Genomic DNA, 13,731 nt, shown 5'->3' with positions numbered 1-13,731 from the left:
CGCCACGTCGGAACCTGTTTCACGAGAGCTACGGCAGATTCCTGCACTCCTACGTTCTGTGGGGTCCATCATGATGTATGTACTAAATCTACTCCGTCCATCCGTTTTTCCAGCTCATCTTAGTGCGTGCGCCTAAGCACGAGACAGATCCAAGATCAGGAGGTCCACGCCACACGAAACAGTGCTTTGAACGTCCACCATTAAAATCTTATTGGGGGCCACAGATGCTTTTGATCAAACTTACACGCAATTCATTTTCACATGGTGCCACAAGTATCACACTGGACCAAAAATAATTGGGTTTCGATGCACCCACGTATCCCACTTTACCGTCACTGTTTTAAACATTTGAATCAAAACTGAAATTTCACACATTGATTTTTAAAAATGACACGGCGGAAAGGTAGAAAGAGTAATCCGTGATCTTATTACAATCCGTAGCCTTTGGACGACTAAAGTCAATTCAAACGTTGTTTACTCGTCTGATCCCGCGGTTAGCGTCAGATCCCACGGATTTGTATTATTAATATCATAAAGAAAAACTTAGATAAATAATTTCTTCATTATGTAATTCAGCCAAAATTACATAAAAACTTATTTTTCATTTAACTTAGCTTTTAGAATATCTGATTATTAAGGAGAAATTTCCTATGTACGACCCATTTATGGCCCAATAACCTTTTTAAGCCCACTTATTTTACATCCCAGGAATAAGCCCATACTTTACGTGACTTTTCACGGGTTCAAAATGCCCTTACTTTATCAATTTCACTCTATTCACTCTTTTACAGTCAATACACATCCAAACTCATCTCTATCATTCTTATTCCTTCTTTTCACCCATTTTCTTTGTTAAATCTCTTTAGAATCTCCATCCTACTATCACATTACATCTTCCATATTGCATTCTACTCATCTCTGTCATCCCTATTCCTTCTTTTCACCCATTTTCTTTGTTAAATCTCTTTAGAATCTCCATCCTACCATCACATTACATCTTCCATGTTGTATTCTACTCAAGGCTAAGTGCATTCTTTTTTTGAGAGCACGTGAATACATTGATAAAAGTGAGATCTTGAAGACTTTTTTCCGAAGAACGTGTTTCACATCAACGCACTCTTATTCTTTTTCTTGAACACGGATTTCACTGAGTGTAAGGGAGTGAATGGAGTTCGCGGTCAATTACCCATAAGTTTAAATTCTTGGTAAATTCTTAAGAAATTACCTAGAAGTTTGTGGTCAATTTCACGTAGTCGATTTCATATATTGCTAAGTCAATTTTACGTGGTTATCCAATAAACTTAAGAAGTTTGCGGTCAATTTCACTTAGTTCCCGGTCAATTTACTGAATTGATTGATCAACTTCATGCACTACTTGGTCAATTTCACGCATTTTACCGTCAAATTGTAGTGCATTTTTGTAATATGATTGTGAATTTGTAATGCATTTTTTGTAATACGACTGTGAATGTTGTATATTGAATATATTTATTGCTTTCTTTGAAATTGCGAATTTCTTACTACTACGATTCAAATTTCTAATAAGACATTCATTTCACGGTCATTTCCATCCATTTTACGGTCAATTCCCTTCACTTCACGGTCAATTCCATGCATTTTATGGTTAATTCCATGTGATTCCCCCTTACTTCACAGTCAATTCAATTCATTTTGTGGTCAATTCCCTTTACTTCGCGGTCAATTCCATGCATTTCACTATCATTTATCATCGCTTGACAGTCAATTCCATGCATTTCACAGTCGATTCCAGCGATTCCCCTTCACTTCAAGTTTAATTTAATTCATTTCACGGTCAATCCCCTTCACTTCACAGTCAATTCAATTCATTTCATGGTCAATCCTTAAAATTGCTATGTTGGAAACCCTAAGTTGAGTCAAATTTCGGTGTACCAAACAAATTCGAGTTATGTCATGCTTATGTGTTTTATGTATCAAGCTTGTGCTTTGATTTGCTTTGAATCTTCGATGATCATGATGAATCAATCTTGCTGATATCTACGACGAACTTGCCCAGATCTTCGAGCTAAAGAAAGTGTGTAAGTTTCAAGTGTTGGTTGAAGACTCAACTTTCAAGAACTCAATCACAATATTATGGTTCAAGTTTTGTAACCGGAAATATCTAAGAACTCAAGTCCTAATCGAAGACTAAGTTAGATGCGTTGAGTTCAAGTTTCAATTATCGCGAGAATTAAAGTTGCCGATGTGTTCGATGGTTTGATGGTTCACACGTTCTATCTCACAAGTAAGGTATGAATGACCTAGATTGACCTTAGGGTATGTTACGTTCATTTTGCACTTTGTATCGGTCATTTTATAGGTTAATAAGTTGTTTATTCGACTAGCCCTAGCACTGGCTCGACCAATCCTAGAATTTTCTCGACTAATCCAGGATTTGTTACAAATTTTCAAAATTTTTTTGTTAGTCCTCGACCCGTCCTAAAAACTGCTCGACCAGTCGAGTGAACAGTGCTCGACCGTTCGTGAAGGGCTTGACTCAAATTACAACAAGCATTCTGGCCCCACTTGACTAGTTGTGTGTAGTCCACAATCAGTCGAGCAGGTTACATGACCAGTCATGTGACCCACAAGGCCAGTCAAGCACTTGCCAAATCTTATCGCGCCAGAATTTTTGAAAATCTGTTTGACCGAAAACTAGTCGAAGCGAACCTAAGGCCAGTCGAGTGAATAGATTTTTCAGTTATAAATTGCACTCGAATTTCAAAGTTTTCCATTCAATTCTAATTATTTTTAAGCAATCACTCTGAGATAATTTTGTGTTCATTCTAAGCTATTTTGTGCATATTTTAAATTCTTTATAAGTAGGTCTTGTTATTTGATTTTAGATCTCTATTCCAATCTGATTTTGAAAAAGGGATATTTGATTTACCCTTTCTTGAGATCAAAATCAAATCAAGCTAGCCCATGTTGATTTGAATTAAAAATTATCTAAACTTAGAACCATATACACTTGTGGGATTGAACGTTGAACATTTACGTTGTCATCATGTTGGTTCTACCGGGCTACTTTAGAATCTTCGTGCAGATAAGTGTTTCCTTTTCTGTAATTCCATTTTATTTGGTTTATAAGATAAGCCAGAAAATCTCATTTGGTTTTTCCTAAGATCAGCCAGAAAATTTCAGAGTGTGGGGTTGTGATTGTGTGAACCCACTTAAAATACAATTGTGAAGGTTTTAGGTGAACCTTGAAAAACCTATTTAATCAGTGAACGTTAATATCCCGAGGGAGTGGATATTAAGAGTGGAGTAGTTGTGTAGCTGTTTTCAGACAATTGGTGTACACACACGAACCACTATAAATCTCTGGTGTTTGGTGGATGTTTGATTTATTTCTCTATCATTTTGTGGTTTAAGATCATGGGATGTATTTATGGATGTGAATGTTGTAATCTTTGTTTTTCAAGCATTGTGTAGTGAATGTTGTAATAGATTAGTTCCTATTTCTTTCACCTCTATTTGAGTTTGAGTTTTTGATACTCACCCACGTTCTAGTAAGGTCGTCCTACCATAAACCGTAGGTTTTTGGTGTTAGGTTGTCCTTAGAACCAAGTTTGTATCAGCCTCTCAATACTTGATTTTAGAGGTTGTTTTCTATTGTGCTATCACCAACTTATTAAGTCTTTATTTCCGCGCTTTAATTTTAAATTTGGTATTGTCCTATTACCCCCCCCCCCCCTCTCCCTCTAGGACACTTAGCTTGGCCTTTTCAATCCCCTTCACTTCACAGTCAATTTCATGCATTTCACAGACAATTCCATGCATTTCATGGTCAATTCCATGCATTTGACGGTCAATTCGCTTCACTTCACGGTCATTTCCATTCATTTCATGGTCATTTCAATTCATTTCACGGTCAATCCCCTTCACTTCGCGGTCAATTCCATGCATTTCACAGTCAATTCCCTTCACCTTACGATCAATTCCCTTCATTTCACGGTCAATCCCCTTCACTTCACGGTCAATTCCATGCATTTCAAGGTCAATTCCCCCTTCACTTCATGATCAATTCCATGCATTTCACGGTGAATTCCCTTCACTTCACGGTCAATTCCCTTCACTTCTTACGGTCAATTTCGCCATTTCCCCTTCACTTCATGGTCAATTCAATTCCCTTAGGGCCTGTTTGATTTTCCATGATACATGTAAATCATGGTAAATAAGTAATTATTACTTTTTCACCTAGTTTGGAAAGGTGAGAGTAATTCCACCTCAAAAAGTGATACAAAAATGTTGACTTTAATATGTGGACCCCACTGTAATGCATATGATATATCCACACCGCCATCTATTTTATTATAACATTTTAGGACATCACACCAAAAATGAGGCTGACCCAACACTCAAATGGCTCACACGAAAGGAGAGAATGACCTTAATTCTTATACCGTTGAAAGTTATTTCCTTAACTGGGCCCACATTAAGGTTTTTTCATCATTTAACCCGTTCATGGGGTCACATAGACATGGATAGAGGAAAACACAAATATCAGCTTTATTCAAAACTTTTAAAGGCCCCAAAAGTTTTTAATGGTAGGTGTTTGATTCCCGTTGTTTCCTATGGTGTGGTCCACTTGAGCTTTGGATCTGCCCCATTTTTTTGCTCATGCCCTAAATTTAACTAGCATAACAAATGAGCAGTGTGGATACGTCACATACATCACGATGGCCCCACATTGATTTTGTAAATTTCTCAATTTAAGTGTTAAAAAAGTAAGTTGTCACATCTCCATTGGGAAAGATGTGGTAATTACCTAGGTAAATAATTATTACTCATTTACATGGTAATTACAGTTGAGCCAAAATTCAAACAGGCCCTTAAGTTCGCTCACTTTGCAGTCATTTTCAATCACTTCAGGATCGAGAAGTGACTGAAATTCATCGCGAAGTGAGTGAACCTGCCCTAGAAGTGAGTGAAATTGACTACGAAGTGAGTGAAAATCATCACGAATTGAGTGGCATACATCCCTACAATTTAGAACTTTGAATATCTGACCGATAAGTCAGTCATATTTGAGCCAGTACATGGTGAATTTTCTACTACTCGGTCAAATCCACCTTTTACATGTGAATACTAAACGAGTTATATTATTGTGTTTGTTTTCAAAAAATGGCTTTGGTAATCATCTTATGCTCATATGGTAGGAAATTAGTAAGCGAAAACAATCGATACACGTACAAGGGTGGCGACTCGAAACCTATCATTGTGGGAGTTAACACTACATATAAACAGCTTCTATTGAAAATGTACAAAATTGCGAATAGTAGACCTGAGGATTAAGATATTAGGTTGAAAGCATTGTATCCTTGCACAAACAAATTAGTCCCTCCAAATGTAATTGAAGACGATGAAGAAGTGAGAATGTTCTTGGCAGCACAGTTGAAGCATCCAGATCACTACATCCCTTTTATTCATCGAGACAATGTAGTGCATTAATGAGGCAGCACTCGAAGACCCGGTGGCTTACAGTGGTTTCGAACATGACGCCCCAACTGTTGGAAGTTTGGGTGAGGAACATGGCTTGAAATATGAATATATGACATCACTTTCACAGGTTCCTCTAAGCAACACTCCAGTACCCGAGCCAACTCAGCCATCAAACTTCATAACAGGTCAAGTGAGCGCGTTGGCTGACTTCAAGCTCAGAAGTGAATATACGGCATCACCTTCATTTACAAGAGTAGATTTGCCCTCAACATCCAATGCCATAAACGTAAGTGGAAGCGACATTCCATTGCCCGAGCATACCCGAATATCGGACTCCACCACCGGCCATCCCATTATGCCTTTCGAGGATGCTGGTTTCACCAATGCAGACCCATCACTGTATTCATATCCACTTGATGACCTGATTGATATAGCCGTTGGCCAAACATTTAAGGAGAAGAGCCGGTGTAAGTATATTTTAAACCAATTTGCAATTCGTAACAACTTTCAATACAAGGTCTTGTATTCCACATCCAAGAAATTCATTGTGGCGTGTATAGAAGATATGTGTGAATGAAGGGTACACGCATCTAGGGTGAATGATGCAAGAATATTCAAGATTAAGACTTACAGGTCCATACATATATGTGAAATGTCATGGATGAAGAGCGATCATCGGCAAGCAAGCAGTAAGCTGACCAGTGAACTGGTTGTCAATCATATTGAGCAACGCCTGGGATTAAGGCCGAAGGACATTATATTCACAATGTAAGAGAAGTATAATATTATTATTAGCTATAAGAAGGCATGACGCGCTAAAGAGATTGCAATCGATCGCGTAATGGGGTCTTATGAAGACTCTTATAAAGAACTCTCGATGTACTTACATGAGTTGAGGATGGCGAACCTGAGGACAGTGACTGCCCCGCTTGTGAATCAACAGATGATGAGGTTCGAGAGATGTTTTGTTGCTATCAGACAGTGCGTCAGAAGTTTTCAAACATCTCTCCGAATAGTCTTGGCCGTTGACGGGACGCATCTAAAAGGTAAGTACAAGGGTGTTCTGTTCGTTGCTATGGCTTTGGATGGCAACAACCATATCTTTGTAGTCACTTTTAGTATCGGAGAATCAGATAACAACAGCAGTTGGAACTAGTTCCTTACCTACCTCAACGATTCGTTAGGGGATCTACCTGGTCTTGTGATCATATCAGACCAGCATAAAGGTCTAATGAAAGAAGTTCCCCAGGTCTTCCAAGCAGCAATCCATGGCTACTGCGTGTACCATATATACTAAAACTTAGTTGACACGTTTAAAGACAAGTTGTTAGAAATCTACTACTGGCAGGCTGTAAAGACTTGTAGGAGGGCTGAGTTCGAAAAGTTAGTGCATGATATCAACTTGTCACCCCCTCGGTACATGCATGGCTAAAGAAAATAGGGTATGAAAAGTGGGCATCTTCTCACTTCTCAAGAAAAAGATTCAATTTGGTCACTACAAACATAGCTGAGTGTATTAATGCTCTATTCAAAGAAGCACGAGAATATCTCGTGACTATGTTGATAGAGACGATCAAAACGAAAATTCAAGAGATGTTCTATGAGAGAAGAGAATCAACATCATTATTCGTTGGACCGTTGACACCGTTGGTCGAGAAACAATTAAAGAATCTCATACCGAAGGCACGAGATGTTTGTTGCCACGCAATTTATGGGGATGAATACTATAATGTAGGAGACTCTAACGATACTATCAAGCTCAATGAGCTTTTATGTATACGTCGTGAGTTTGAAATAAAGGAATTCCCTTGTTTTCATGTTCTTTCAGTATGTATAAACTATAATCTTCCTCATCATCTGTATTGCTTCTCGTTATACACGGCGAGGAATTACCAGATCATGTATGAAGATTCCGTGTACCCAATACGGGACAAGACTCAATGGGAAATTTCTTGTGGATTCAAGGAGTATTGTTCGAGTATCAAGCCCCTGCTACAGACGAGGTCAGCTAGAAGATCGAAAAAGGCACGGATCCTTTCCCATAGAGAGGAACGAATAACAAAAAAATGCGGATGTTGCAAACAAACAGGGTATAATCGTCGGAGTTGTAAATTTCCAATACCTCCGGAATAATGTAATTTGTAGTGCATTTTTTATAATACGACTGTGAATATAATACATTTTTTGTAATATGACTGTGAATGTTATACATTTCTTCTAATATATATGTTGCTTTCTTTGAAATTATGAATTTCTTACCACTACGATTCAATTTTCTAATAAGACATTTACTTCACGGTCAATTGCATGCATTTCACGGTCAATTCTCTTCACTTCACAGTCAATTCCATGCATTTCATGGTTAATTTCGGCCATTCCCCATTCACTTCACGGTCAATTCCATGCATTTCACAGTCAATTCCATGCATTTAACGGTCAATTCACCGACTTGAAGGGAATTGTCTTGGGAATTCACCGAAGTTGCACATGGTTCACATTCAACTATAAAAGCACATCAACTATTTGAGCAAGGTTTTCCAGCTAGAGAAAGTCTTGGGACCAGTGTTCGAAGTATCGGTATCGCTATAAGTTTCGCTGGCCAGGGATACGGAAACAATATCGATATCGTCGATAATATCGCTGATAACCGAAAATATCGATATCGTCGATAAACATGAGTTGAAGCGACAATAAAGAAACATGCACCAGTTGTAAATTTAGAGTTCCATTATAAGGGGTGTGTCATAGTCTTCAATTACCATAACAATTTGATGGGGGGAAATTACAGCATAACTTCCATAAGGGGCATGGAAGATATGCTGTAATTTGATGGGGGCAAATTACACCTGTTGTAAAATACTCATAAGTGGCATGTTTGAATCTAAGTTCGGTGAAATTGACACTTCCAAACAACCCCTTAGCTGACATCCTCCATACTTCTCTTTCCTTCAATATATGCACATAAGTGAGTGAAATTGAGGTATCACTTTTTCTAAATCCTAAATCCGTGCCAATGAACAGAATCTCCAGAATTAAACCAATCAGCAACAAAATGAAATAGATCAAAAGAACGTGAAGCACTTTGAAGAAAATCATTGAGTGATTCTTGAAAGTAGCATTGTCCAAATCTAACGTGTAATAGCGGTCAATAACCCACTTAAGGCAGGCTGCAAAACTAAAAAAATGGTGGAATCCAATCAGACCCATATTGAATATAGAATCAAAAGAGCAAGTTTGGGCTTTTTTGCAGGCAGCCCGCTTGAAACTGATGAGTAAGTTTGAAAACACTTCGTGGTGAAAGAAACTTCACGGTGAATTCCCTTCATTACCAGCCAATCACATGAATTGATTGGATGAATTGAAAATTGGCCACATCATATGAATGTTTAGAGTTATCAACATATAGGACAGACAAGGTACCATCAAATATCATTATTCTTTCACGTGAGAATATCCAAAATGACTACCCCAAGTTTGAGTCTGGCAAACAATATCCAAAAATGACAGAAAACTTGCTAACATACAATATCCAAAAAATCAGAAATCTTCTTTAACAACTTTTTTCAACTAGGCATCAGGCTGGGCTGAAGGACCGGCATCGTGTGGCACGGTGTCATCTCGTTTGCATGTGATCATCGATATTAGGTTCTACAGCTTTTTTTCCACTCACTTGACAGCGCTTTGCGTCGCACCTACGATCTCCTCGATCTTCGACAATCGTTCATCTTGCTGGCGAAGATGATATATAATCGAGGTTCAACGCTGTCGGTGGCCCGCATGAAGACGGGTATGTGGGACTGGCGAGAACGGAGTGTCACTGTGTTGTTGCCTCTCATGTCCAGTCTCTCTTACCTCGGTGTCCATCGCTTTAGTGTCAGCTCCTTCAGCTTCGGTTTCAGCCATAGTATCATCATGCTGACATGCAGAAGAGGAAGCTGGTGTGTTAAGCGTTGCCATTTTTTTAATGTTTAATTGGGTAAATTTGTGAGGCTCTCAGGTAGGTCACTAGCGGGAAGCAATCCCACATGTCGGGACAGTAGACAAATAAGATGAGGGAATGGAATATACACATCTCTAGTGGCTTGGATTGCTACGGCTAACTGATGCAGCATGAGAGTAGGCAGACACAGTTCAACTCTTTGACTGACGGCATGGAGAATCCCCAACATGAATGGAGTAAGATCAGACTTGTTGGTGCCCCCGGGATAGAAGTTTGTAGAAAAAATTGCGTGAAGAATGCGGAATTGTGAAGACATGTGGGTGCCACGTAGGGAATTACCCTCATGACAAGGAATGTCTTATCCATTGCAGAGATCTTTAGTAATTAGACTACGAACTTTAAGCGAGTTGAAGTCGTACTCTACAAAGCCTTGGGATTTACAGGAAATTCCAATTAATTAACCGATAATGGTAAGAGTGATGTGAGTTGTGATTTGGTTAATGGTGACATCTATGGCTAGGGAGTCAGATACTGGTGAATGACAGTACGCTAAAAACCTGAATATTTGTTCATTTCATGTCACTCCACCAAAGTCAAGCATATGAGACCAGCCAATGGCCTCGAGCATTGGTCCAATCCCATATGGAGCTATACAAGACCTGTCAACTTATCTTTCATACACCATCTTCCTTGCTTTAAACTTTTCATATAGATCCTTAGGAGGTGGTGGCACAGTAAGGATTTCAAGAACGGGGGTGGGTTCGTTTGCACGTGATGGAGAGACATTTTGGGTCGGTGGTTGAGCCGACTTTCACCTAGCAACTCTTTTAGAACGTTTTGGCCTAGGATTGGAGGATTCTCCGTGATGAACAGATTTACTCTTGTCTTTTCCCATTTAGAGAAAAACTCAGAGGATATTCTTAAAGAAACTAAAGGGAAATCTAGGAGATTTGAGAAAAGGACAGCAAATACAATTTAGCAGCAAAAGGAAAATCTAGGGAAATCTAGGGTTTTGATTGATTAAACAACAAAAACAATTTACTAACCTTAAAACCTTAGGAAAATGGCTCGAATGCACCTCCACCAGCTTTTGGGAGTGGATGCGTCGCAAAGGAAGAAGGAAATGGAGTGAATGAAGTGAAGTGGATGCGCTCTGCTATACATACAAGCGTTTCTTCAATATATCGAAGGTAACTCGATATATCGAAGGGAGTCCAACGAACGAGACAAGGGGTTTAGGGTTTTTCAGGGTTTTTTAATAATCAAGTACACTTCAAGTGATATCGAACTGTTCTTCGATATATCGAACTTCAATCGATATCATCGAAAATTCGTTTTAAATGAACATGAAGTCTCTGGGCAGTTTTGGGTCTTTTTCGATATATCGAAGAATATCAAATCGAATTGATGCCAATATATCGAATGACATTTAACAATTTTAGCTTTGAGATAACAAGAAATTCAAGGTCTTTGTACTCGAGTAACATTCGATTGATATCGAACTGTCCTTCGATATATCGAAGGTCAATCGATATAATCAAAAAATCTTTTTAAAAGAACACGAAGTCTCTGGACAGTTTTGGGTCTTTTTCGATATATTGAACTGCATTTGATATATCAAAAAAGGCATATCGAACCGACTTCAATATATCGTAAAATTCAGTGAATGTTTTAATATAATAACATTGAATAGACTTCGATGTTATCGACAACTTAAGATCGATATCATCGAGTAACATTCGATAAGATCAAATAACACTTGTTAATTTGACCTTTGACATCAGTAAGAAACTTAATGTATGTATTTGTAATCGAGTACATTTCGATATATCGAAATTCAATTGATATCATCGAAAATTCGTTGTAAATGAACATAAGGTCTCTGGACAGTTTTGGCCCTTTTCGATATATCGATTGGAATTTGATATATCGAAGAATGTCATATTGAAGCATATTCGATATATCGTTAAATTCATAGAATTTTCCACGAGCCAATTGCTGGCTGAAACTGATTTAGGGTTTGTTTTTTACATGTTTGGTAGCTAGGAATTGGAGGGCTTTGAAAAAAAAAGCTTAGGAATTGGAGGGATTTGCATTCGAGAGAAATCCAAATCCTTCAAAAGAGCTCCTTTTGTGTAACGTCTCAGAAAAATTCGTACAAAGACTCGAGTATCACCTCAGGCAGAAATCATTAAAGATCGAATTCTATAGAAATTAGGCAAAAATTAATTAAGTACTAAACTAAATAAATCGAAGAATAAGCTCAAGCCACTTTCTATACTAATTGAAAGACCCAAAACCATTAGAATCACTAACCCAACATTACCTAAAAACCGATGATCAATCTCAAAACCTAGTTGCTCTCGGGAGCACATTGAAACTCCGTATCGGGCCTAAACCACGCATCGAAAGTCCAATGACTGCGAAACTATAAGGTTAAGACCACTTTATTGGGTTTGACAAGCATGGCGTGAATCAAGTCCAAATAGTATCCAGAAACGCACAACTTGAGCCTGGAGAGCAGTGTGTGAGAAACACGAATATCTTTAGAAAATGAACCTAAACTTAAGTGAATTGGTCCGTTCGCTTGCAGGCCAAATTTAAGGTTTCAGACCGTCAGATTCTGACCCAACTATACCCTTGGATCAAGGAAATTTCCCTACACATGTCAGTATACTTGTTGCCCTGATCGAGTAACGATGACCGTTGAACTGAAACGGGTCCTCCACGATTGATTCACTAATCCGATCGGACCGAAATCTTAACTTGGTGTATATCCATTGTCAGGGAACTTTCTCCAGACTATATGTGAGCAATGGACCTCCAGAGGAGCTTAGTTGGCCCGAAATAGTCACCCTTTGGCTGTACCCTAAGTATACCGCGGCCTTGGGCCATTGACATCACTTCTGGACCTATATAATGCCATAAACCTACCTCTCTCTCATTCTATATGAATTTTCTCTAACCCTAGGAGAGAGAAGATAGAAAAGAGGAAAAAAAAGTGGAGATTGAAGGGAGATCCTTGGAGTTGTTGCAGTACTTCTGTTTTGCTACTCCACGCATCGAATCACTTTTACGTCTAGCTACTCAACTCGTATCAACTTCGTTTTTAGGTAAGAAATCTTAACCCTAATCTATTTTAAAAATTCAAATAAAGAAACTGGTGAAATCGCTAACCTATTTCAATGATTAAGTAGTTGTTGTGCCGAAGATGTGGTGTACGAACCGAGTTCGTAACGAGCATACCGACGAAAGGTGTGGACTACAAACGTTTAGTTTATGATTTTCAAGGCTTTCAATGTCAGCAATGATTTATGTTTGACTTGATTACTGCCATATGATCTTAGCTACGACGTTTTCGATATATCATGTATGTGTAAACTAGGTTGTATACTAAATGCATTCCATGTGTTTGTTGAAATGTTTGAATAAATAGGAAATTATGATTTATACTTGCCATGACTATTAATCTAGAATTCATGTTTGTTGTGCAAATGACAACTCCTTTGTGAAAAGATTTGCCATAACATACGTTATAACTAATTTATTATATGTATGTTGAAATATGTAGTCTAAGTGTTTGCTAAAATGTCTAAATGAGAAATTGCTTGTTGAAATATATTTAATGAGGGTGTTGAGATAGGATTTACCTTATCTGTAGTTACAATTTCCTTCATGTAACCTATCTTGCTAATACGTGATTTATGGATGAAATACATATGTATGATAATATGTTCACTATGTGTTTGTTAAAATGCTCAAATAAAATTTATATGTGAATCGGTTGTTAAATGCTGTTTTGGCTATCACATATGAATGCCTATTGTATTTGAGTATGATTGGGACTAATACGTAGTCTAGGCAATCGGTAACCGTTTCCGATCAAGTGGTCGAACTAGTCTCACCACAATGGATATGCTCGATGAATCCGGGTCGTACAGTGATTATCGGCAGTGGTTAGGCCACGAGGAGTGGGTATATGTTCCATGTCGATTAATTTAGCGTGCGCTCATACCAATCGAACTTGTCAAGTAACCTGATTGACTTAATGTGTGCTTACCATATATAGACGCTACTGCATGAATCTAAGGTACAACTTACCAATGTAAAGCCCGTTTAACCTTGGTACCATGATCCGCTAAGACTCATGAGTCGGGTATGGTGGTATGGGACACCATAGTTGAGCTGTCGGTCTACGCTGGGGTGACGAGTCTCCCCGTAGTGACCAGTGAGCAACTCAAACTCATGAGCCGAATACGGTGGTATGGGACACTATATTCAAGATGTTGGCCTACGATCAGGCAATGACCTCTCGTAGTGACCTCGAG

This window comes from Magnolia sinica, chromosome 3 (genome assembly GCF_029962835.1).
Source record: "Magnolia sinica isolate HGM2019 chromosome 3, MsV1, whole genome shotgun sequence".
NCBI lineage: Eukaryota > Viridiplantae > Streptophyta > Magnoliopsida > Magnoliales > Magnoliaceae > Magnolia > Magnolia sinica.
Note: the sequence above shows the minus strand (reverse complement) of the source record.